The 26,959-nt window shown below is 44.0% G+C and overlaps 1 protein-coding gene across 5 annotated transcripts in view; it reads right to left on the bottom strand.

Moving 5' to 3' along the window:
• The window catches only part of JAK1 (Janus kinase 1), a 124,344-nt gene that overhangs the window by 65,977 nt on the left and 31,408 nt on the right, over positions 1 to 26,959 (bottom strand). For 2 of the 5 annotated variants that reach the window (XM_044301932.1, XM_044301936.1), the window contains exon 1: positions 1,994 to 2,110. The exons of 2 other annotated variants lie outside the window; for them this stretch is intronic. The gene's annotated coding sequence lies outside the window, so the exon portion shown is untranslated. Of the gene's footprint in view, positions 1 to 1,993; positions 2,111 to 14,516; positions 14,541 to 26,959 lie in introns of those variants that run through there. One more of the 5 variants, XM_044301934.1, reaches the window with a different exon arrangement.

Here is a 26,959-nt window from a genome sequence, read left to right as displayed (position 1 = left end):
AGTCTAAGACATATTGGTACACCATAGACTTTTTCCAGGGTATGGGTGCCCACAGAGAGGGCTCTGAGTGCCACTTCTGACACCCGTGCCACAGGTTTGCCACCACTGGGCTAGGGCTACACGACACATAGGGCACTGCAACACGTGTCGCACGACATCGATGTCACACCAATGTCGCGCAACATTTTTATAATGATAGTCTATGGTGTCACACTGCGACATGCTGGGATTGCGACTCCCAAATTTGGATGGGTTTTATGCGACTGTCGTGTCGCAGCATGTCGCAGTGCGACACCATAGACTATCATTATAAAAATTGTTGCGAGACAATGGTGCGACAAATGTCGTCGTGTAGCCCTAGCCTTAGGCCTAGTTCACACGAACGTTTTTTTTGCGGGTGTACGGGCCGTTTTTTTGTGTTCCGTATACGGTCCGTATACGGAACCATTCATTTCAATGGTTCCGCAAAAAAAACGGAATGTGTTCCGTATGCCTTCCGTTTCCGTTTTTCCGTTCCGTTGAAAGATAGAGCTTGTCCTATATTTGGCCGTAAATCACGGGTCGTGGCTCCATTCAAGTCAATGGATCCGCAAAAAAAACGGAACACATACGGAAATGCATCCGTATGTCTTCCGTTTCCGTTCCGTTTTTTCTGAACCATCTATTGAAAATGTTATGGCCAGCCCAATTTTTCCTATGTAATTACTGTAAACTGTACATGGCATACGGAAAAACGGAACGGAACAACGGAACGGAAACGGAAACACAACGGAACTCAAAAACGGAACAACGGATCCGTGAAAAACGGACCGCAAAAAACTATAAAAGCCATACGTTCGTGTGAACTAGGCCTTAGGCCCTTTTCAGACAAGCGAGTCCCACGCTCCAGACTCGCAGTGGGAGTATGCGGCAGCTCCTGTCCTGACCTCCCAGCACTGTCAGGGGTCGCACAGCATTATACTGATTTATGATGCTATGTAACCCTTACAGTTCTGGAATGTATTATGACAGCATTATGTCAGTGTTAGCCAATACATTCCAGACCTCTAAGGGTTACATAGAATCATAAATCAATATAATGCTAGACGACCCCGTCAGTGCTGGGAGGTCAGGACAGGAGCTGCCTCATACTCACGCTGTGAATCTGGAGCGTGACACTCGCTCGTCTGAAAGGGGCCTTACACTACTCTCCTCAGTCTCCACCAACAATTCCAGTATCTGCCAAATATTACACTACTCCCCTCAATCTCCACCGACTACTACACAACTCCCCTCAATCTCCACCGACTACTACACTACTCCCCTCAATCTCCACCGACTACTACACTACTCCCCTCAATCTCCACCGACTACTACACTACTCCCCTCAATCTCCACCGACTACTACACTACTCCCCTCAATCTCCACCGACTACTACACTACTCCCCTCAATCTCCACCGACTACTACACTACTCCCCTCAATCTCCACCGACTATTACACTACTCCCCTCAATCTCCACCGACTATTACACTACTCCCCTCAATCTCCACCAACTATTACACTACTCCCCTCAATCTCCACCAACTATTACACTACTCCCCTCAATCTCCAGAGGCTATTCCACTACTTCCCTCAGCCTCCACCGACTATTGCACTACTCCCATCAGTCTCCACTGACTATTGCACTACTACCCTCAGCCACCACAGGCTATTCCACTACTCCCCTGTCTCCACCGACTATTACATTACTACCCTCAGCCTCCATCGACTACTACACTACTCCCCTCAATCGCCACCGACTATTCCACTACTCCCCTCAGTCTCCACAGGCTATTCCACTACTCCCCTCAGTCTCCACAGGCTATTCCACTACTCCCCTCAGTCTCCACAGGCTATTCCACTACTCCCCTCAGTCTCCACAGGCTATTCCACTACTCCCCTCAGCCTTTACCGACTTTTCCACTACTCCCCACAGTCTCCATCTACTACTCCCCTCATCCTCTCCACTCACCCGGAAGCTGTGGCCCCGCTCGTCCCCTCACACGGTGCTGCTCCCGGGCTCCTCGCCGTCAGGACTTCTCCCTCAGCTCAGTTCTCAGTGCGCGGCCCCGAGCTCCGCTTCCCGTCACTCGCTGACAGCTGTGCGCATGCGCGAGGAGCCCCGGCCGCGAGATTTCTTAAGGTGGATCTGAGGGATCCCAGAGCAGATCCTGTTCCCTGACAGCACCCACTGCACCCAGAGCAGATCCTGTGCCCTCACAGCACCCAGAGCAGATCCTGTGCCCTCACAGCACCCACTGCACCCAGAGCTGGACTGCAGGGAGGACCTGAACAGAGATATTCTGGGACTTGTAGTCCTACACTACTGAACACAGCACCCACTGCACCCAGAGCAGATCGTGTGCCCTCACAGCACCCACTGCACCCAGAGCAGATCCCGTGCCCTGACAGCACCCATTGCACGCAGAGCTGAACTGCAGGGAAGACGCTGAAGAGAGAGATTCTGGGACTTGTAGTCCTACACTACTGAACACAGCACAAGCTGCATTCAGTGCATTGCACACAGCCAGGCATTATGACAGCACCCTATTTGTGAATTATCTGCGGCGCTAACAATCATCATGATGCCCCAATACCGGTGTCAAAGGCATGAAAAAAACCACCATTACTATATTGTGCTGTAAATGACAACCATAGTAAGTATTCATTAGGAAGTCAGATCCTCATAAGCCTTGGTTCTGACAAAACCAGGTTCAGGCAGCGGCCGAGCATCCGCCAAGACCGTGTTCACATGTGGCGGAACGGTCTTCTATATTTTAGGTGCACCCAGACCCTGATGCCGGTGCGGACGCCACTACCGTTAGGGCTCATGCACACAGCCGTAGCCATTTTTGTGGTCTGCAAACCATGGATCTGCAAAATATGGATCCCGGCCAAGATTCTGCTTTATTTTTTATTTTTACACCTTCAGAAAAGTCCTAACCTTCTGCCCAAAACGGACAGGAATAGGACAACGTATTTGGACTTATGGATGCGGACAGCACTATGGTGTTCTGTCCGCATCTTCCGGGGCCCCTTTGAGATGAATGGGTCCACATCTGATCCACAAAAAATGCGGACCAAAACCATGGTCACGTGCATAAGCCCTTAGGCTGGGGCTACATGGCGACGTTGTGTCTAACGATTGTCAATGGCGTCACGGTGCGGCATGCGAGACGCCATGACTGCGACAATCACAGTAAATCCAGCACTGCTGAATTTATGGTCGTAGAGCGTGAGTCTGTGGCAAAACCGCATCTAATCGGCGCCAAAAACCGCAATTAGACATTGCAGATTTTGGTGCAGATATGCAGCAGAGGATTCCGGCAGGAAATTGACTTGGTGTGCGGATTTTGAAATCTGCAGAATGGCAATTGTTTGCACATATTATTATTTTTTTTTTTTGCCCTTTTGAAGGGAAGGGTGAGATCTTCGGCAAAACCGCATTAAATCCTCTCCAAAAACGGTATAAAAACCACACCAAAAATGGTTTCGGCGCAGATTCCATGCACCGTATGCAGGCACCCTGAGGGCTCATGCACACATACAAGTTTCATTCACAGACAGGGCAGCAGTGAAAACTGACCCATTAAAGTCAATGGATATAGGCACGAGTTCCTTTCTCACGCAAGATCGCTCTGCATGAAAAAAATGCACCATGTTCCACCTTTTATGTTTTTATGCAAGAAATGTGAAAAACGTAACCAAATGCAGGGCATGCTTTGTGTTTTTCATGCAATTAACATAGACTGCAATTATAAAAATGTTGCGCGACAAATGTCGCCGTGTAGACCTAGCCTTAGATCTGCCTCATCCTTCTCTCTGCTCTGCTTGTCAGGGATTATGATCCTAAATACAGATGATAAGATCTTCAGCTGTAGGAATGGAGATGAGGAGACATGAGAGGAGGGTGAGATGTGGTAATGAGCAGCAGCACTTGTTTACAGTCTCCATTACCACAGTCTGTCCTGTCCGTCCTCTCTGTACTTCATGTCTCCTCCTGAACTAAATTCCACAGAGATTCAGCTAAAGTTCTTATCATCTGTATTCAGGATCATAATCTCTGACAAGCAAAGCAGAGAGGAGGATGAGGCAGATCTTTAGCTCAGTGCTCTGAAGTAACTTGTCCTCATGTGTGATCAGGACAAGTTTTGTGTGACCTAATGGGACAGTGGCCATTTTGTTTCCCCTGATGATCGCTCCCTAGACAAAATGAGCCATTATAAATAATGAAAGGTATTTGGTAATATATTTATAATAAAGTAATATTTAAAGTGTAACTGTAATGTTTTATCAAAAATCAATTTTAGCATATGTTACTGCTGCAGTATTATGTATAAAGCAATCTTTAGTTTCTTCACATACCACAATTTTCCTTGGGTTTTTCCCTTAGTTACAGGTCTTTAAACATTTACAATATGAGGACCTTCTCAAGATGGCTCCTCTGCCAGTTCTCTGAGGCCAAAACTGCTTTCCCTCAGGTCGCATACACACTTGCTGTAGCCAGCAGTTCCCTGCCAGCCAATCAGATTGGATTACTGGGAGACACGCCTCCTCACACTGAAGCCTAATGCAGACATGCAGTGTGAAGGACCACCCCTGTGTCTTCCTAGCCGGAGACAGAGAAGCCCTAGCAACAGTCTTTTAAGGGAGCAGCGGAAAGGGACAGGGGACATTAATGAAAGCTTTTACTATAAGATAATTACAGATCTTTTGACAATCATTGACAGACTAACTCAGATATACATGCCGAGCTCTAATAAACTAGCAAATAAAATTGAAAAAAATATGAAAGTTACACTAAGTATTTTCATTTTCTAAATTCCTGGAGAACCCCTTTAAACAGAATTGCAGAAAACACTGAGGGAAATAAAAAAAAGACAGAATTTGCACTCGTGTGCATGAGCCTTGACCCTGTATTAATGGCCGCTTGCCAGAGGGTCTGGAATTTTTCACGGTCAGTCAATAATGGGAAACGATGAGATGGATCTAAGTACGCCTTTGTATTGACTGGAGAAGAGCGATGAGGAACCTCTGGGGAGAACAAGACTTTTTATTGGACGTTAACCCCGTAATGATCAGGCAACATGGAGCTGTACATGTGCACTGGTGTGTGTGAGGTATACATGCAGGGGTTCCTGTAGAGCGGCTGCATCACACACATTACCAGTAATGGGCTCTGTCATTCTTCCCTTCTTACAGTAATGAATTATGGACTTCCCAGATGTAATAATAGCGTCTAGGACTACGCTCCTTCCTGCACTACATCCCCCATCATGTTGTGTTACTGAAGATTATTTCTAGAGACTGACACACCGTTTGCCAACACAAACTCAAAGCCCAATCAACTTCAAAAAGTATGTGGTTTTCTTTTCCCCAAAAAATATTGGCTGACTTGAGCAGCATTGTGATGTTTTTAGCTAAATAGTGTGTTTGAACATAGGCGTATTTAAAGACTTTTTTTTCTTGCGTTTTTAATACGTGTTTAAGTACGTGTTGCTTCCTCTGTACGAGGAAAATACATTGGTACAAAAAATACCATGCAAAAGCACCAATAAAAACTGCACCAAAGACAAGTTGTTTTTTTTTTTTTTTAAAGGTACACAAAAATAAAAACAATTGTATATTAGTATTTGGATCCAAAATGCGCCTATTCGTCCTGCGTTTAATATTTACCATAGGCATTCATGTGATAATTTGGGAACAGTTTTTTTGCCTAAACTTAAAAAAAATGCTTGCAATAAAGCACCAAAAACACCAGGAAAAAAAAAAAAACTTTCAAGAGGTTGTTTGGTTGCTTCCCCCACTAAAGTTGATGGGAAAGGGGTGAAATACATTGATGAGTTGGGCTGTATATGGCAGCATTTACATCTGAGCTGGCCTAAGTGCGCTCTCACTCGTAGCAATTGCCACTATTAAGGCTCACGCACACGACTACATGTATTTTGCGGTCTGCGAAAAATACAGATGAAGTCTGCGTGCATTCTGTATTTTGCAGTTGGCTCCTAATAGAACAGTTCCATCCTTGTCCGTAATGCGGACATTAGGACATGTTCCATTTTTTGTTGCAGAAAGGACATATGGAGACGGAATGCGCACGGTGTAACTTCCATTTTTTTTGCGGACCCATTGATATGAATGGTTCTGTATAAGGTCCACAACAAAAAACAGAACAGACACGGAAAGAAATTACGTTCGTGTGCATGAGCCCTTAGTCTGACGCAGCCAGGAGCCACATGTCTGCACAAATTTTACTGTGTTTTAGGCAGACTGTGCGCCCATCAAAAGCAACAAGTAAGCACTGCTGTCATTAGCTGTCCTGCGGCTCCTGGCTGCATTATGGCCGTGGCTCTGCCGTGTGGCCACCACCACGTGTGACAGACTTCCCTCTTTTAGCCAAGGTGAGGAACCGCTGCAGAAAGTGTCTCCTACTCTGCAGGACTTGCTGTGGCCATAATTACCATGTTATACTACATTTCCATACATGCCAGGAGATTCCCCCCACAATAACAGCTGATCAGCGGCGTTCAAGCCACTGCTCCGGTACCGACCCACTGGAAAATACAAGCACCGAATATGTGGTCCACAAAGATCTCACTGTTTATGTTGGATCATATAACACTAAAATATTAATCTTTATGTACTGAACAGGCTCATGGGCGCTCCTTTACCCTACAGCAACCTTTGTGTACTCCGCTCATCTACAGAGACAACAGTACCCCTATACATTCATCTGCAGGTACTCCGCTCATCTACAGAGACAGCAGTACCCCTATACATTCATCTGCAGGTACTCCGCTCATCTACAGAGACAGCAGTACTCCTATACATTGATCTGTAGGAACTCTGCTTATACACAGAGACAGCAGTACCTCTATACATTAATTCTACAGAGACAGCAGTACCCCTATACATTGATCTGTAGGAACTCAGCTGATCCACAGAGACAGCAGTACCCCTATACATTCATCTGCAGGTACTCCGCTCATCTACAGAGACAGCAGTACTCCTATACATTGATCTGTAGGAACTCTGCTTATACACAGAGACAGCAGTACCTCTATACATTAATTCTACAGAGACAGCAGTACCCCTATACATTGATCTGTAGGAACTCAGCTGATCCACAGAGACAGCAGTACCCCTATACATTCATCTGCAGGTACTTAGCTCATCTACAGAGACAGCAATACCCCTATACATTGATCTATAGGAACTCCACATACACAGTGACAGCAGTACCTCTATACATTGATCTGCAGGTACTCCGTTAATCCACAGAGACAGCAGTACTCCTATACATTGATCTGCAGGTACTCCGTTAATCCACAGAGACAGCAGTACCTCTATACATTGATCTGCAGGTACTCCGTTAATCCACAGTGACAGCAGTACCTCTATACATTGATCTGTTGGTACTCTGTTAATCCACAGTCACAGCAGTACCCCTTGTGACACAGTGAGGGATTGTGTCTGGCAAGGCAGGTATTTTCCTCCCATCATGTGCGGCTGGGCTGGTTTCTAGCTAGGTGAGGTCAAATACCGAACCAGAGTTTAAGTGCTGTTCCGGGTTTTGGCAGCACCTGGCTGTCCTTAAATAGGCAGCTGGGCTCAGCAGAGATGTCTCTTTTTGGGATCTGAGGCTTTCTGCCGTGCTGGAGGGCTGAGAGCCGCACGCTGGGGAAACAGGCCCCCTAAAGCCTGCTGTGGACTACTAGAGGCAGAACTGCCAGCAAGGTGACTTGTGTTCTATGAACTTTCCATTGTGTGTGAATTAACACCAAGACCGCAAAGTTACTGCTGTTCTGTGCAATTGCCTCAAGTGTGAATAAACGCTGACATTTTGAGTTAAGAACTTGTATTTTGCCTCTGTACTTCGCCCGCTTACCCTATCTACCAGAGCGAAACCCCACACCCTATACATCAATCTGTAGGTACTCAGCTCATCCACAGAGACAGCAGTACCCCTATACATTGATGTTTATGTACTTGACTGATCTGTAGAGACTGCTGTACCACGGTAATTTGATCTCAACTTTTGATAAATTTGGCGCACTTTTCGTCAAAGCAAAAGAGTCCTATCATGACACATCTCCCCCCCCTTCCCCGCTCTCTTGGCCCATATCTATACATTGATCACTAAGCATTCAGCTGGTCTATAGAGACTGCTGCACCCCTATACTGGCTACACATCGATCTGTAGAGATACTTTTTTGTGTCACTTTGTGATTATGGTCGACACATATAGATTCAAAGGGGTATATGGTCACCTATTCATTGGGACCCCCATGAGCTGCTTCTGTAACCCCCATAAAGTTGTATGGAGCCACAGTACCCAGGCTCGACCGCTGCACCATATATGCTCCTCCATCCCATGTTCTAGCAGCTGTGTACCCTAAGCTATAGGTAGTAACCCCCTTCCCCTTCCTTACTAAATTGAATTTTAATAGGCAGTACTTGCAGATTTCCTACACTCGTCGGCCATTTACATATTAATCTCTACTTCATGTGTGAACATTTCTGACTGAACAAATGGATGAATGGATGAAACATTCCCATTGCCCGGGAGAATGCACTTTAGTCATTGGGTACAGAACATCTCTCCTGCAGACGGTAACAAGCGGATAAATTAGACCGTCCCTGTCAATAAAGCACTTGTTGTTATTAGGACGAGGCTGAGGATGATGGGTGAACCGAGGTTGCGTCTCTAGTAGTAAACACATTGTTCTTTTCTAGGGGCTGAGTACTTTGCGTTCTATACAAACCGCGGCAGGAAGGATGTTGCTATGGTAAGTGCACAGAGCCGTGTTCAGAGGAAAGGTTCACCTTCTGCGACTGCCTGTTCTGATCACTCAGGTCTGCACGACATTCACCATCCCAGATCTACATGAACAGCACAATTTGCCGATGGGGGGGGGGGGGGGGGGGTGTAACTGGTGTTGGCGCCCCGTTGATATGAATAGGGCATCTATATCAGAATACTAGCTCCTAGATGGGACAAACTCAGACGCTCAGCATATACACAGATATAATACAAAAATGTATCTTTATTGAAATCAATAAAACAAATAAATAGATGCATAAATTGGCAAAGACGGACACAACCACATGGAGAGTGCACAATACGTCGGGACATCAAGTTATAGCATTGCAGGTAATAGAAAAGGTGGGATGGAAAAACAAGTATAAATAAATACAAAATCAAACCATGTGGCTCCCCCACCTAGATAAAACAACATGATTCACAACATATACACAATACAGACCCGGCTAGTGGCACCTCCTAGTAAAACTGCCAATTTATGGCAAAAAAAAAAAGTGTAAGGGTTCGTTCACACGACCGCGTGAAGCCCGTGCCCGTATTGCGGATCTGCAATACACGGGTCCTGTTCCGTGGCCATTCCGCCAAGGATACGGACCCATTCATTTTAATGGGTCCGGAGATGCGGAACGGAACCGCGGAACGGAGCACTATGGAGTGCTTTCTGAGGTTCCGTTCCGTCCTTCCGCACCGCAAAAAGATAGAGCTTGCTCTATCTTTTTGCGGAACGGAGGGATCGCGGACCCATTCAAGTGAATGGGGCCGCGATCCCTATGCGGCTGCCACGCGGCAGGTGCCTGTGCTTAGTGGACCGCAATTTGCACGGTTGTGTGAACAAGCCTTTAATCTGAAATACACAGTGGGCAGAGCTTGTTTGCAAAAGACTTGGAACCAGACATTAAATATACGGGCACAAAATTACGCACATTAAGGGTACGGTGCACAGGGCGGAACTCTTCTACGGATTTTGACAATTTTCCGTGAAAAAAATCCACAACATAACCCACATTTGTTGCATGTGGATTTCAGCTTCTGCTCGGCAAAGGTTCAGATCCGCAGCATAAACTGCTGAATCACAATCCCCATCGCAGGTCAATTTATGATGCAGATTCTTTAAGCAATGTGTGGATGAAACGCCGCAGTAGGGAGGAAATGTTTTTTTACAGTATAAAAAGGCCATTTACGGTCTACAGCATGGACACTGAGCAAGTACGCTCCTGTGCATGAGCCCTAAGAAACTTGTCCCATGTTGCTCTTTTTTTAAGCCAGAAATGACATCTATGTGCAGATTTGCATCCTTTTTGCACCATTTTCTGGCATAAAATGTAATACATTTGGCCCAAACCTTCACACGAAAGCACTTTTCCCACCACTTTTTAAAATTGTCGACAGGAGAAAATAGTTGCTGTGCCATGTGACATGTACCATAATATGTAACTTTTTTCCACTAGTAAAATAATTCTGGTGCAGTTTGCTTACTAAATCTTGCACTTATTTTACTCTGTTTTGGCAGCTGCGTGGCATTACCATAGCGGGTCAATATTACATTCATACGTGTAGTTGGTGGGAAAAAAAAAAAAAACTGCCTCTAATCCATTCTGTCTGGATTTTGCGGGTGGATAGTCCATAAAGTATTGCAGTAGCAGCAAAAGTGGATACGATTTTACCAAATCTCATCCATGTGCTGTTGAGAAAAAAATCCATGCAGAAACAGACCTGCGGTGCAGATTTCAAATCCACAAAATGTCAATTCAGATTGTTGATATTTGCAAGAGATTTTACCCAATGCATATCTGCAACAAAATCCTGGTGAAATCCACACGTAATTCAAGACGATTTAGCTTTCTCACCGATTGTTACGGCTGACATAATGTCCTGTGTGGACGTACCCCAAAAGTTTAGAACGGATGTCTGGAGATGACGACAGGCGGTCCAGGCACCAAAGCTTTCCCAGTCAAGGGCGGCCCAGTTGCAAAGGCAAATCTTTCACTGCAAAAGTTTACAAAATCTTCTGCAGCACTACTACCAAGATGCGTAAATATTACCTTACTGATGCAGTACAATTCTGGTAATCCTGCACCTGATGATGAGATATCCGGGGTGTCCAGAAAAGGGCGGACATACAGGGCGGGCGCATATGGCGTATATAACTGCCTGATGGAGTTCCTAATTAAGGATGGCAGAAAATCAGGGATATTTCTGTTAGTCTGGCGTGGGCAAAGGCTATACCATCAATAAGAGAAAGTGAGAGTCATGGCACAGGCAGCACTGAACAGAGGGCAGTAGATGGGCAAGGTGGATGGCAAACCTTGGGGAAGAGGGACCCGCATATCACCTTCTGTCTCAGGGGCGATGGCTCAGGGCCATCGTTTTCTAGCGGGCCCCTGAGGATGGGACCCACAGGAGTAAGTTGCAAGGGTATTTTGTCTCTCAGGGTCCTTTTCTATTGCCCGATGCCAGAATGAGTGCCCATTGACAATGTAACAAGTCGATTGGCGATTGTTTAAGGGGCTTCCCTCCCCTCATTTAACACAATAGCTGATAACAGCCTTTAATTGTTGAAATTTGGTCCCCAAGAGCCAATTTCATGGCGTACATTGAGAATGTGGGGGAGGGGCGGGATATATTTACTAAAACATGTCAGTACAGTAGTCTATTTGAAGAGAATTGTAAGATCTGCACACCCTTAGGCCTCTTTCAGACGGGCGTTGCGGAAAAATGTGCAGGTGCGTTGTGGGAACACCTGCGATTTTTCCGCGCGAGTGCAAAACATTGTAATGCGTTTTGCACTCGCGTGAGAAAAATCGCACATGTTTGGTACCCAAACCCGAACTTCTTCACAGAAGTTCAGGCTTGGGATCGGTGTTCTGTAGATGGTTATAAAGGGAAAATAATAGTATTCTGAATACAGAATGCATAGTAAAATAGCGCTGGAGGGGTTAAAAAAAATATATATTTTTTTTTAACTCACCTTAGTCCACTTGATCGCGTAGCCGGCATCTCCTTCTTAGCTCTGTGTAGCAACAGGACCTGTGGTGACGTCACTCCGGTCATCACATGATCCATCACCATGGTAAAAGATCATGTGATGACCGGAGTGACGTCACCACAGGTCCTGTTGCTACACAGAGCTAAGAAGGAGATGACGGCTACGCGATCAAGTGGACTAAGGGGAGTTAAAAAAAAAATTATCCCCTCCAGCGCTATTGTACTATACATTCTGTATATAAGGAAAAATAATAATGATCGGGTCTCCATCCCGATCGTCTCCTAGCAACCGTGCGTGAAAATCGCACCGCATCCGCACTCGCTTGCGATTTTTACGCAGAATCAAAATCAAGTGGTGAGAACACAAAGATTAGTCACAAAAGAGATAAGAGGTACAATTTACCTGAGGCCATACTGCACAGGACGCTGAACTGGAGGCGCTGATGCTATGCGCCCTCAGCTGAACTTTTATTATCGAAGCGGGGGTCATGTGACCAGCGTGACCTCCGCCGGGGTTATTTGAATCACGTGATCGTTGAAAGCGTCACGTGAGTCACGTGATCGCGGCAATAAGGGCGCGCATGCGCCGTTTGCTATTTGAAGATGTGCAGGATATGGGCAGTCTAAGGTCAGTACTATTGAAGTAATCGCAACAACGGAATGCGCTTGCGCAAATAGTTAAATGAATTTAATGGTGACAATAATATGCTGGTCGGTATATGAGAAATATAGAAAGTAATAATAATCAAATATAAAAGGTGATAGATTAATACAGAGGAGAAAAGGGCTGAATAGGAAATATAGGTATAATGGGAAAGATTATGTATATATAGTTGTTATGAGAATATAGATACCAAGGAAAGTGATATAAATAGAGGAATTATACAATTAAGGAACATACAATTATATTATGATATACAAATGGCGAAAAAATTAAACCCAAAATAACTCAAACAAGTAATGTAATACAATTGGCATAAAGTAATACAGGGAGTGCAGAATTATTAGGCAAGTTGTATTTTTGAGGATTAATTTTATTATTGAACAACAACCATGTTCTCAATGAACCCAAAAAATCATTAATATCAAAGCTGAATATTTTTGGAAGTAGTTTTTAGTTTGTTTTTAGTTATTTTAGGGGGATATCTGTGTGTGCAGGTGACTATTACTGTGCATAATTATTAGGCAACTTAACAAAAAACAAATATATACCTATTTCAATTATTTATCTTTACCAGTGAAACCAATATAACATCTCAACATTCACAAATATACATTTCTGACATTCAAAAACAAAACAAAAACAAATCAGTGACCAATATAGCCACCTTTCTTTGCAAGGACACTCAGAAGCCTGCCATCCATGGATTCTGTCAGTGTTTTGATCTGTTCACCATCAACATTGCGTGCAGCAGCAACCACAGCCTCCCAGACACTGTTCAGAGAGGTGTACTGTTTTCCCTCCTTGTAAATCTCACATTTGATGATGGACCACAGGTTCTCAATGGGGTTCAGATCAGGTGAACAAGGAGGCCATGTCATTAGATTTTCTTCTTTTATACCCTTTCTTGCCAGCCACGCTGTGGAGTACTTGGACGCGTGTGATGGAGCATTGTCCTGCATGAAAATCATGTTTTTCTTGAAGGATGCAGACTTCTTCCTGTACCACTGCTTGAAGAAGGTGTCTTCCAGAAACTGGCAGTAGGACTGGGAGTTGAGCTTGACTCCATCCTCAACCCGAAAAGGCCCCACAAGCTCATCTTTGATGATACCAGCCCAAACCAGTACTCCACCTCCACCTTGCTGGCGTCTGAGTCGGACTGGAGCTCTCTGCCCTTTACCAATCCAGCCATCTGGCCCATCAAGACTCACTCTCATTTCATCAGTCCATAAAACCTTAGAAAAATCAGTCTTGAGATATTTCTTGGCCCAGTCTTGACGTTTCAGCTTGTGTGTCTTGTTCAGTGGTGGTCGTCTTTCAGCCTTTCTTACCTTGGCCATGTCTCTGAGTATTGCACACCTTGTGCTTTTGGGCACTCCAGTGATGTTGCAGCTCTGAAATATGGCCAAACTGGTGGCAAGTGGCATCTTGGCAGCTGCACGCTTGACTTTTCTCAGTTCATGGGCAGTTATTTTGCGCCTTGGTTTTTCCACACGCTTCTTGCGACCCTGTTGACTATTTTGAATGAAACGCTTGATTGTTTGATGATCACGCTTCAGAAGCTTTGCAATTTTAAGAGTGCTGCATCCCTCTGCAAGATATCTCACTATTTTTGACTTTTCTGATCCTGTCAAGTCCTTTTGACCCATTTTGCCAAAGTTGCCTAATAATTATGCACACCTGATATAGGGTGTTGATGTCATTAGACCACACCCCTTCTCATTACAGAGATGCACATCACCTAATATGCTTAATTGGTAGTAGGCTTTCGAGCCTATACAGCTTGGAGTAAGACAACATGCATAAAGAGGATGATGTGGTCAAAATACTCATTTGCCTAATAATTCTGCACTCCCTGTATAATATATATATCATTTATATAATTAAATAATATGTAAAATTAAATGAGGAGTAGGGAGGGGAAAGATGGGAAAAAGGAATGGGGAAGGGAGGGGGGAAAGAGGGAAGAGGGACGGGGAAGGGAAAAAAGGGGGGGGGAAGCAGGGAAAGGGTTTGAAATCTCACCAACTTGTATAATGACTATGTTTATATCCAAATTAGAGAATCTGTAATAAAGGAGAAATATATATCAGTTTGAAAATAGAGAATCAATATCATATGATAAAACACGTATCAGTCCACAGTAAGTAATGAATATGGATATTAAAGATTACAATAAAAGTCACATTCACGATTAAGGCCTCTCGGAAATAAAGTGTCCAATCGGTGTATCCAAAATGATTCTCTCTGCTTAAGTGTCAAAATTTGATTACCCCCTCTCCGTGGGGTAGAGACTTGCTCCAAAACCTGGTAATGCAGGGACGAAATCCGGTGGTTATGTTCTTTGAAGTGTGCTGGAATCAGTAAAAGCAGTTGTTCAGTCCTAATTGTCGATTTATGCTTCGAGATGTGATTTCTGATCTGTTGTGTGGTTTCGCCCACATGGGCATTTAATCAGGTATATTACAAATGAGGAGTCGCATATGTAATATCCTTTGATGGGGAACCTCTTTCCAGTATATGGATGTGTGATGAAAGTGAGAACAATGAAGACACGGAAAGGTTCCATACTTAGGAGTTTGAAGAAACCTCTGTTTAGGAATTTTTGTTAATGGTCCAATGGCCGCACGGATTAAATGATCCCTTATATTTTTGGATCGTTAATAACAAGTGAGAGGTGGAGATTGGAACTCTCGTATTTCCCGGTATGCCTGAGATAGTATTGACCACTGTTTCCTAATTGTGTATTGTATTTTGGAGGCTAAGAGGTGATAGGTCAGAATGCACGGAATACGTTGGGAGGGAGTGGTATTTCGTAAGGTTGTCCTATTGGGTATCAGTGGTTTATTGGTGATCAACTGTTCCGGATAACCTCTTTGTCTGAATTTTAGTTTCATATCCAGTAGTCTATACCATGATAACCGGTCCGAAAACTGTATATGAGCCCAGAGACAGTGAGAAGGACGAGTGATGCCAGCCTGTGCCTGGACTCATCTGAATTATGCATCCAGACACAGTATAAGGGCTAGTTCAGACGGACGTGTGTGTTTTGCAGTCCGCAAATTGCGTATCCTCAAAATACGGATACCGACCCATGTGTGTTCTGCAGTTTGCGAACCGCACATGGCTGTCACTCTTATAGAAAATTGCAATTGCGGACAAGAATAGGACATGCTCTATAGTTTTTGCGTGGCCGCGTTATGGAACAACGGGGTGTGCTGTCCGCATCTTATACGGCCCCATTGAAATAAATGGGTCCGCACCCATTCCGCAAAAATGCGGAACAAAACATACAGCGGTCTGAATGAGCCCTAAAAGTGATAATTAACTCATTCCTGCCCAGCTTCTCATCACTGCACAGTCATATAAAAGTAATTATCTAGGTGTTATATTGTAAATATCCAGGTCCTGATCATAGATACATAAAGACATCTTTGTCTTTGTTATGTTCAAGATGGGAAATCGGGGGGGATTTCCTGGTCACAGAAGCGTCGGCCTCTCATGTACAGACAATGTGAGATCAGAATTAGTTTCAGGAAACGGCTCTCTGCTGCTAGGAATACAAGCATACAGCGAGGGCCTGCCCCCACAGCAGCCCTTAAGGTGGACCGAGTACATACTGCCATATACATACAGGGGCAAGAAAAAGTTTGTGAACCCTTTGGAATGATATGGATTTCTGCACAAATTGGTCATAAAATGTGATCTGATCTTCATGTAAGTCACAACAATAGACAATCACAGTCTGCTTAAACTAATAACACACAAACTATTAAATGTTACCATGTTTTTATTGAACACACCATGTAAACATTCTCAGTGCAGGTGGAAAAAGTATGTGAACCCCTAGACTAATGACATCTCCAAGAGCTAATTGGAGTGAGGTGTCAGCCAACTGGAGTCCAATCAATGAGATGAGATTGGAGGTGTTGGTTACGGCTGCCCTGCCCTATAAAAGACGCACACCAGTTCTGGGTTTGCTTTTCACAAGAAGCATTGCCTGATGTGAATGATGCCTTGCACAAAAGAGCTCTCAGAAGACCCACGATTAAGAATTGTTGACTTGCATAAAGCTGGAAAGGGTTATAAAAGTATCTCCAAAAGCCTTGCTGTTCATCAGTCCACGGTAAGACAAATTGTCTATAAATGGAGAAGGTTCAGCACTGCTGCTACTCTCCCTAGGAGCGGCCGTCCTGTAAAGATGACTGCAAGAGCACAGCGCAGACTGCTCAATGAGGTGAAGAAGAATCCTAGAGTGTCAGCTAAAGACTTACAAAAGTCTCTGGCATATGCTAACATCCCTGTTAGCGAATCTACGATACGTAAAACACTAAACAAGAATGGATTTCATGGGAGGATACCACAGAGGAGGCCACTGCTGTCCAAAAAAACATTGCTGCACTGTTTACAGTTTGCACAAGAGCACCTGGATGTTCCACAGCAGTACTGGCAAAATATTCTGTGGACAGATGAAACCAAAGTTGAGTTGTTTGGAAGAAACACACAACACTATGTGTGGAGAAAAAGAGGCACAGCACACCAACATCAAAACCTCATCCCAACTGTGAAGTATGGTGGTGGGGGCATCATGGTTTGGGGCTGCTTTGCTGCATCAGGGCCTGGACGGATTTCTATCATCGAAGGAAAAATGAATTCCCAAGTCTATTAAGACATTTTGCAGGAGAACTTAAGGCCACCTGTCCACCAGCTGAAGCTCAACAGAAGATGGGTGTTGCAACAGGACAACGACCCAAAGCATAGAAGTAAATCAACAACAGAATGGCTTAAACAGAGGAAAATATGCCTTCTGGAGTGGCCCAGTCCTGACCTCATGAGTAAGGATCGCTATTGTCTCTGATTCAAAACGCGTAAACTGGACTGTAACTGGCTCTTAATCGCACTGAAAAATAAAGGTAATATTTGCAAACCAAGCTGGACCTTTTACTTCCTATTTTCAAGAATATCGCTGAACTGAAACAGTTCTGTAAAGAGGAATGGTCAAGAATTACTCCTGACCGTTGTGCACGTCTGATCTGCAACTACAGGGAACGTTTGGTTGAAGTTATTGCTACCAAATGAGGTTCAACCAGTTAATAAATCCAAGGGTTCACATACTTTTCCACCTGCACTGTGAATATTTACATGGTGTGTTCAATAAAAACATGGTAACATTTAATTCTTTGTGTGTTATTAGTTTAAGCAGACTGTGATTGTCTATTGTTGTGACTTAGATGAAGATCAGATCACATTTTACGACCAATTTGTGCAGAAATCCATATCATTCCAAAGGGTTCACATACTTTTTCTTGCAACTGTACATCAGTCTATACTACACCACACAGGAGAGCTGACAGATCCTCTATACTACACCACACAGGAGAGCCGACAGATCCTCTATACTACACCACACAGGAGAGCCGACAGATCCTCTATACTACACCACACAGGAGAGCCGACAGATCCTCTATACTACACCACACAGGAGAGCCGACAGATCCTCTATACTACACCACACAGGAGAGCCGACAGATCCTCTATACTACACCACACAGGAGAGCCGACAGATCCTCTATACTACACCACACATTAGAGCTAACAGATCCTCTATACTACACCGCACAGGAGAGCTGACAGATCCTCTATACTACACCACACAGGAGAGCTGACAGATCCTCTATACTACACCACACAGGAGAGCCGACAGATCCTCTATACTACACCGCACAGGAGAGCCGACAGATCCTCTATACTACACCACACAGGAGAGCTGACAGATCCTCTATGCTACACCACACAGGAGAGCTGACAGATCCTCTATACTACACCACACAGGAGAGCCGACAGATCCTCTATACTACACCGCACAGGAGAGCCGACAGATCCTCTATACTACACCGCACAGGAGAGCTGACAGATCCTCTATACTACACCGCACAGGAGAGCTGACAGATCCTCTCTACTACACCACACAGGAGAGCCGACAGATCCTCTATACTACACCGCACAGGGGAGCTGACAGATCCTCTATACTACACCACACAGGAGAGCTGACAGATCCTCTATACTACACCACACAGGAGAGCCGACAGATCCTCTATACTACACCACACAGGAGAGCCGACAGATCCTCTATACTACACCACACAGGAGAGCCGACAGATCCTCTATACTACACCACACAGGAGAGCTGACAGATCCTCTATACTACACCACACAGGAGAGCCGACAGATCCTCTATACTACACCACACAGGAGAGCCGACAGATCCTCTATACTACACCACACAGGAGAGCCGACAGATCCTCTATACTACACCACACAGGAGAGCTGACAGATCCTCTATACTACACCACACAGGAGAGCCGACAGATCCTCTATACTACACCACACAGGAGAGCCGACAGATCCTCTATACTACACCACACAGGAGAGCTGACAGATCCTCTATACTACACCACACAGGAGAGCCGACAGATCCTCTATACTACACCGTACAGGAGGGCTGACAGATCCTCTATACTACACCGCACAGGAGAGCTGACAGATCCTCTATACTACACCACACAGGAGAGCTGACAGATCCTCTATACTACACCACACAGGAGAGCTGACAGATCCTCTATACTACACCACACAGGAGAGCTGATAGATCCTCTATACTACACCACACAGGAGAGCCGACAGATCCTCTATACTACACCACACAGGAGAGCTGACAGATCCTCTATACTACACCACACAGGAGAGCTGACAGATCCTCTATACTACACCACACAGGAGAGCTGACATGTTTATGTCCTTGTATACTATCTGCTTATATTCTACTCAGCCATTACCTATGTATGCGTTTTTGGGAAAGCTGGGTGATAAGCAATATAACTACTACATTTACAGAAGGTTTTCTTAAAATTCAGAAAAGTAGTTCCAGGATAAACTACTATATAACCGGTCAGAGATGCTGATGTTTCATAAAAAAAATTCTCTCACAGCTTTAAATGAATACGATGTATTGAGATTCACAGAGCAAAGAGAGAGAAAGCAATATGAGCCTCCGTGTCCTGGAATAAAATCAGGACCTGCGCACCGTATACGGCCAAGTACGTGGCTCTGATTTGTCCAAAACAAGTTAGATCAGCTGCGCCTTCATTTTATCTGCTCCTGGGAAAGCTGTGTGACAAACAAGAAAGTGTTGCTTCAATCACAGGGTAGGTCATCCAGCTTTCCTAAGTGCTTTAATGTTTATTATTTGCACAGAAGAAGATGAAGATTATATGACACATGTTGTAGTATTTTACCCTTTAATGTCATTTGTGTTTCTTTAACGCTGTGGGCAATTCTCTGTATCTCTTATCTTTCATCGTAACAGTAAAACCTACAGAAAAATCACCACATTTCAAAGTTAGGCTCTACAAATTAGCAATTACAGTGAGGCTTCTGAGTACTTTTGGGTTAATTAGATGATGCCAGGAGTGCCCATAGCGCCCCAAACATGCGTGGAATAGTCCAATGCTGAGAGTTGTAGTTTTGAAACAACTGGAGAGCTGCGGAGCTACATTTATAATGTGATTCATTTACTGTACAGTGTCCGGTACAGAAGTGACACCTTCCATAGTGTAGATGACCAGTACAAGCATTGTGCGGGTGGTAAACAGGCAGGGGATGATGGGAGATTTCAGCTCTGAAGACTCTGGAATTGTGAATGCAGCTCTGGAGTATAAATACAGGCTGTAATAATTCCTTTTGTTTTAAATATCTTGCCATATATGAGTCTATAGGCAACTTTGTATTCAGTTTAAATAGACTTGTAATACAGACATTTCGATGTATAGGCTGTACAATCATTCATTATGTCATATTTAATTTGTAAGTAAATCTCTGGAATTTTAGTTTTTTCAATGCAAGTTTTTTTTAACTCCTGATCTAAACTTATGAAAATCCTGAAGGTGAACTGACATCAGTTTGCAGTTTGTTTCCCCATCTCACAAGTCATGGTGTAGTCTTTTAAAATAAAAACTCTGCATTGTGCACAATATTGTCACAAATTTGCAATGGTTTTCCCAATAAGGAATATTCTACATAACCATTTTCCTAGAACCTCTTCTTAACCTGTTCCAGACCGCCCATAGACCACATAAGTTCCGATGCTTTATACATATATGTCGCCAAAGATGTTCCTGAATGTCTCTGCAAAAATTACAAATACATGGTAATCATGTAGCTGCAGAGGCAAGGAATCCATTGTCTGTGACAACCAGGCTCCCCATATAGAAGGAAGTAAGGATTTTTTTTTACAGCCTGCGTCGTCTTTATCACTGTATACACAATGCTCATTGAGCACTGTCTATACAGGTAAGGCAGCGGTCAGGCTGCGCCCTACTCCAGTCCCGAAATCACTGGGTTCTGGGTAACTGCATGAGCTGCTGACTTTTAGCAGACCCAGAACGGCTCTGCAGTGCATGTATCACTCCTGTAACTGGAGCAAATGTCTGCCCCAGTTACATGAGAAAATCAGCAAAAAAAAAAACAATATATAATGCTAAAATGCCCTCCGAAAGTCTTCTATGACCTTATGGGGATACAAGGTGTAAAGTAAAATAAAATACAAAGCAAAACAAAAAAAAATTCAAAATAATTAAAACAAATGGCACCACCACAGTTTCTATCCCCTGCCCTGTCAACCATAAACTATATATTCCCTATATCAAAACGACCAAAATTGCTAAGAGGACAAAGTTTAAACATTTTCTTTAGTTTCACTTTTTGCTATAAAAAAATATATTTTTGAGGGGAAGAAAAAAAAAAAAAAAAAAAAAAAATCAACAAAATGTGAAAAATACTATAATAACCACATTTTAAAAAGTTAGAGCTTTCTGGTCAGGGAGGAAGGGATGTCTTGAACTGGTTAAAAAAAAATAACAATAAGGCCTAATGCACACGACCGTAAGTATTTTGCGATCCGCAAAGAATACGGATGATGTCGGTGTGCATTCCATATTTTGCGAAACGGAACAGCTGGCCCCTAATAGAACAGTCCTATCCTTATCCATAATGCAGACAATAGGACATGTTCTATCTTTTTGTGGAACGAACGAACTCACATTTAGGGCTCATGCACACGACCATATGTAGTTTGCGGTCTGCAAAACATGGATCCGAAAAAAAATATGGATGACGTCAGTGTTCTTGCCGTATTTTACGGAACAGCTGGCCTCTAATAGAACAGTCCTACCATTGTCCGTAATACAGACAATAATAAGACGTGTTCTATATTTTTGGCGGAACACACATACGAACATGAGGTCATTTCCATTTTTTTTTCGGCCCATTGAAGTGAATGGTTCTGCATACAGGCCACAAAAAAAAAAAAAATGGAACAGAGACGGAAACAAAATACGTTTGTGTGCATGAGCTCTTACTAAGCAGTTTATTCCCGTTTTTAGGATAAAACAATCCAAAAATATGTTGCAGACATTAACTTGCAATAAATCAGAATAAAATAAAAATTTGCCAATTTTCTCAGCTACTGAGCACATAAGGCATGGCCTCCAAGGAGATATCGTTTAAAGGGGTATGCCATAAATGGCTGATAGATGGGGGTACCACCTTCACCTCTCCAGGAAAATGGCGAAATGTAGGCATAAATCTGCCTTTGTGCCATATGTATTAAAAGCCACACGCCTTTTCATAAATTTGGCACAAATCCCAACAACTATCCCCCACTAAGGCTGGCGTATCAAATGGTGCCCATGATCTCCAGCACTGAGTGTACACATACAGATCCCTAAGGCCTCTTTCACACGAGCGTGGCGGATTGGCACCGGATGCGATCAGGGAAACTCGCACAATTTTGCAAGCAAAAAGTTCAGTCAGTTTTGTCTGCGATTGCGTTCAGTTTTTTCCACTTGGGTGCAATGCGCTTTGATGCGTTTTTCACGCGCGTGATAAAAAACTGAAGGTTTACAAAAAAAACATCTCTCAGCAACCATCAGTGAAAAATGCATTACATCCGCACTTGCTTGCGGATGCGATGCGTTTTTCACTGAAGCCCCATTCACTTCTATGTGGTCAGGGCTGCGTGAAACAAAACGGAGAATATAGAACATGCTGCGTTTTTCACGCAACGCAGAACTGATGTGTGAACAAAACGCCCATGTACACAGACACATTGAATGGGTTCACGTCGCGCATCGCAGCTGCGCGGAAAACTCGCTCGCAGCATGTGTGACCTAAGTGTGACTGCACCCTTATAAGCTACCTTCTGCAACAAGTGAATGGGATGTTAAAGGACAACAGGAGGGCTTTAGGACCCTACGTCCCGGCATGCTCAGGAGGGGAGGTGCCTGGCATTAGAGAAATTCCGCAGGAAGACGTAATTGCCAGAAAATTATATGTGGGCAGGGAAATGTGTTATTTACCGAAAGTGGAATCCTCCAGGCTCCTTTATAGCCTAATAGCCTGGAATTCCCATAACATATCGATTGAGACGGGATTAATAGATCACGTTGTAAGAGCAACAGCTTGCCGTAAAGTCAATAGAGAGGATAACATTAAAGGGGAGGTTAAATCCATATAAATGGTATTCTGGTATTTAATATTTTTTTTTCAAGATGCTTTGAATTAGTTGCATTGGAAAATGTTCTATATAATTTTTTTTTTTTTTGTGCAGCGGTGGGGAAAAGGGAGACGTGATGAAATCGGATCCTGGCTTATTGCACCGATTACTTAACAGCACAGAGATGGCAGAGATTGTGTCTGGATCTCAACAACGAGGAACTAGAGCATGTCCTCCTGCTGAACTGGTGTATCTAAGCCCATCGTGGGTGATCCTGTCATTCTGAGCCTGTTGTTTGTGCAGCTGTGCCAATCAGGTTATACTATCTCTTGAGTCAGTGTATCTAAGCCTACCATGGGTGATACTGTCTTTTTAGCAGGGGTATCCAAGCCTGGGGTGAGATACTGTCTGTTGGGCTGATGTTTCCAAGCCTATCATGGGCAATATTGTCTTCTCAACAGGAGTATCTAAGCATATTAGGTGAGAGAATGTCTGATGAGCTGGTGTTTCTAAGCCTGATCATGTGTGATACTGTTTTCGGACCTGTGTATCCAAGCCTATCATGTGTTATACTGTCTGCTGAACAGGAGTATCTAAGCCTTTCATATGTGATACAATCTGCTGAACTTCCAGCCATATCATGTAAGATACTGTCTTCTGAGCCGGTATGTGTGTATATGTATATATATATATATATATATATATATACACACATACACATACAGGCTCGGACTGGCCCACAGGGGTACAGGGGAATCCCCCGGTGGGCCCCTGAGCAAGGTGGGCCCTTAGTCTCCCACCCCCTGCACAACTGGCCCATAACACAGTAGACTTACTGCACTACATACATATATTCAGTGTACAGCACCTCAACCAGCCTATGTTCATATAAAAAAAACTTGTTAGATTATTTATTATATTTGAATGTGTCCGTACGGTGGGCCCCCAAAATAAATTTTACTGGTGGGCCCTAGGTACCCCAGTCCAACACTGTATATATATATATATATGCCTATCGTATGTGATTTTGACGAGTTGTGTATCTAAGCTTATAATATAAGCTACTGTCTGCTGAGCTGGAGTATCTAAGCCTATTATGTGCAAATGAACTTGTGTATCCATCATGTAAGCTACTGTCTGCCGTGCCTGTGTATCTAAGCCCATCATGTGTGATACTGTCTGCTGAGCTGGTGTATCTAATCCTATGCTGTCAGATCTACACGTGTTGCTTTTTCTTTCCCATATAAAATAAAACCCTCTCCAATAATAAGTCTTATAATGACAATGGTGACGCTACGACTGTGTATTATTTTGGTATGAGAGTCAAGGGATTCTGACCCATCAGGCTACATGCACATGACTGTGAAAAACGGACGTGTGGCGGACTGTTTTTTAACAAATGTCCCACGTTTGGTTTATGAACAATGGTAGTCTATGGGGTTATTCACACAGCAGTCTTTTTGACAGCCTGTGGGACGTCAAAAAATAGAACATGTTCTATATCGTCCGTTTTTACTGACTGACAGCCCAGTTGAATGAAACCATTTTTAGGGTCCGTTTTTTAAGAAAGGCATCAGTAAAAAACCTGACAGTTTATCCATTTTGAAACTGACTTTATTTCGTGTGCATGTAGCATTAGGGTACGTCCACGTGGCAAAGATATGCTGTGGACCTGTGTGCCGAAAATCCGCAGTGCTTTACAGTACCAGCAATGTGATAAGATTTAAAAAAAAAAAAAAAAAAACATTTACACACTGCAAAAAAACTGAAAACCCTGCTGCGTAAATTGCCTTGTGGAACATGGCAGGTTTGCTTCTGTGACTGTATGGGGTCTGTAAAATCTCCCAATTACAGATGTTTGGATTCGATAAAAACGCATTGCACCCCGGCGGAAAAAACTGAACGCAATCGCAGACAAAACTTACTGAACTTGCTTACAAAATGGTGCGAGTTTCCCTGAACGCGTTCCGGAGCCAACCCGTCACGCTCGTGTGAAAGAGGCCTAAGAGGAGATCCCTAATAAGCTGTAGAAGAAGAAATCACTCTGGGAATGAAGCTCTAATGACGCATGAGACAGAGCTAGTGAAGACAGCAGCATCCTGGACACACAGATCTCACATCCAGCATGTATCATTGGGAGGAATCCTTCACAGGAGAAAAGTCTGACAATAGGAGCAAGTTGCAAACTGCATATCAAGGCATCTGAAAATGAAGGAAGGATTAAAGATTGCATCCTGATTTTAAGGGTCCATTCACACATCCGTGGTGTGCTGCGGATCCGCAACACACCCGGCCGGCACCCGCTATAGAAATGCCTATTCTTGTCCGCAGTTGCGGACCCTTAGAGCAACTTTTTTTTTTTTACTCAAGTCCTTCTGGCTCTTTTTCCCCAGATGCAGCGTTGATGTCAAAACAAAAACATATGTCCGCTACAGCCACTAACTGCTGCAGCCAAGAAAACACAGTCTTGATGGTTCATATGTGAAAATCATTACTTTCAATGATAAAAGAATTGCCTTGAAATATTAATAAATATAGGCAAGCACTTCTTACACAGCCACATCCATCGACCACGGTTTCCTTCACATATAAATTTGCTCTCTACTAAAAAAAAAAAAAAAAAAAATCTGTAGAAAAAACAATTTTATGGGTTTGTTAAGTAACTTTTTTTCAAAACATATGTGCAGACAGTGCTTTCTTCAGGCTTTTTTTTAGATGGAAAATGGCATTGCTTCAACATCTTTTTTTTTTTTTTTTAAATGCCAGATTAAAATTAAAAAATATTTGTATGTCCTACACTTTAGACAGTATTTCCCATATATTTTCTGATAACATCTTAAGTTAGTGTTTTTCTATATAAACTGCTAAAAAAAAAAGCCACTAAAAGCCTATGTGTGAATCCATCCCAGCACATATTATTAGTATTATTAGTATTAGGCCTCATGCACACGACCGTTGTGTGCATCCGTGGCCGTTGTGCCGTTTTCCGTTTTTTTTCGCGGACCCATTGACTTTCAATGGGTCCGTGGAAAAATCGGAAAATGCACCGTTTTGCAGCCGAGGCCGTGATCCGTGTATCCTGTCCGTCAAAAAAATAGGACCTGTCCTATTTTTTTGACGGACAACGGTTCACGGACCCATTCAAGTCAATGGGTCCGTGAAAGAACACGGATGCACACAAGATTGGCATCCGTGTCCGTGATCCGTGGCCGTAGGTTGCTTTCATACAGACGGATCCGAAGATCCGTCTGCATAAAAGCTTTTTCAGAGGTGAGTTTTCACTTCGTGAAAACTCAGATCCGACAGTATATTCTAACACAGAAGCGTTCCCATGGTGATGGGGACGCTTCAGGTTAGAATATACTGAAAAACTGTGTACATGACTGCCCCCTGCTGCCTGGCAGGTGCTGCCAGGCAGCAGGGGGCAGACCCCCCCCCCCTGTTTTTAACTCATTTGTGGCCAGTGCGGCCGCCCCCCCCCCCCCTCCCTCCCCTGTAGTTAACTTCTTGGTAGCCAGCCCCCCCTCCCTCCCCTGTAGTTAACTAATTGGTGTCCAGTGGGCCCCCCCTCCGTCCGCTATAGATAACTCATTGGTGGCCAGTGGGCCCTCTCCCCTCCCGCCCCCTCCTAATTAAAATCGCCCCCTATCATTGGTGGCAGTGGTGAGTACCGATCGGAGTCCCAGTGTAATCGCTGGGGCTCCGATCGGTAACCATGGCAACCGGGACGCTACTGCAGTCCCGGTTGCCATGGTAGCTTAGCAATTTGTAGAAGCTTCATACTTACCTGAAGAGCAGCGATGTCTGTGACCGGCCGGGAGCTCCTCCTACTGGTAAGTGACAGGTCTGTGCTATAAGCAATGCGCCGCACAGACCTTTCACTTACCAGTAGGAGGAGCTCCCGGCCGGTCACAGA

This window comes from Bufo gargarizans, chromosome 7 (genome assembly GCF_014858855.1).
Source record: "Bufo gargarizans isolate SCDJY-AF-19 chromosome 7, ASM1485885v1, whole genome shotgun sequence".
In the NCBI taxonomy this organism is placed as follows: domain Eukaryota; kingdom Metazoa; phylum Chordata; class Amphibia; order Anura; family Bufonidae; genus Bufo; species Bufo gargarizans.
Note: the sequence above shows the minus strand (reverse complement) of the source record. Positions and strands in the feature narration are given on the sequence as shown.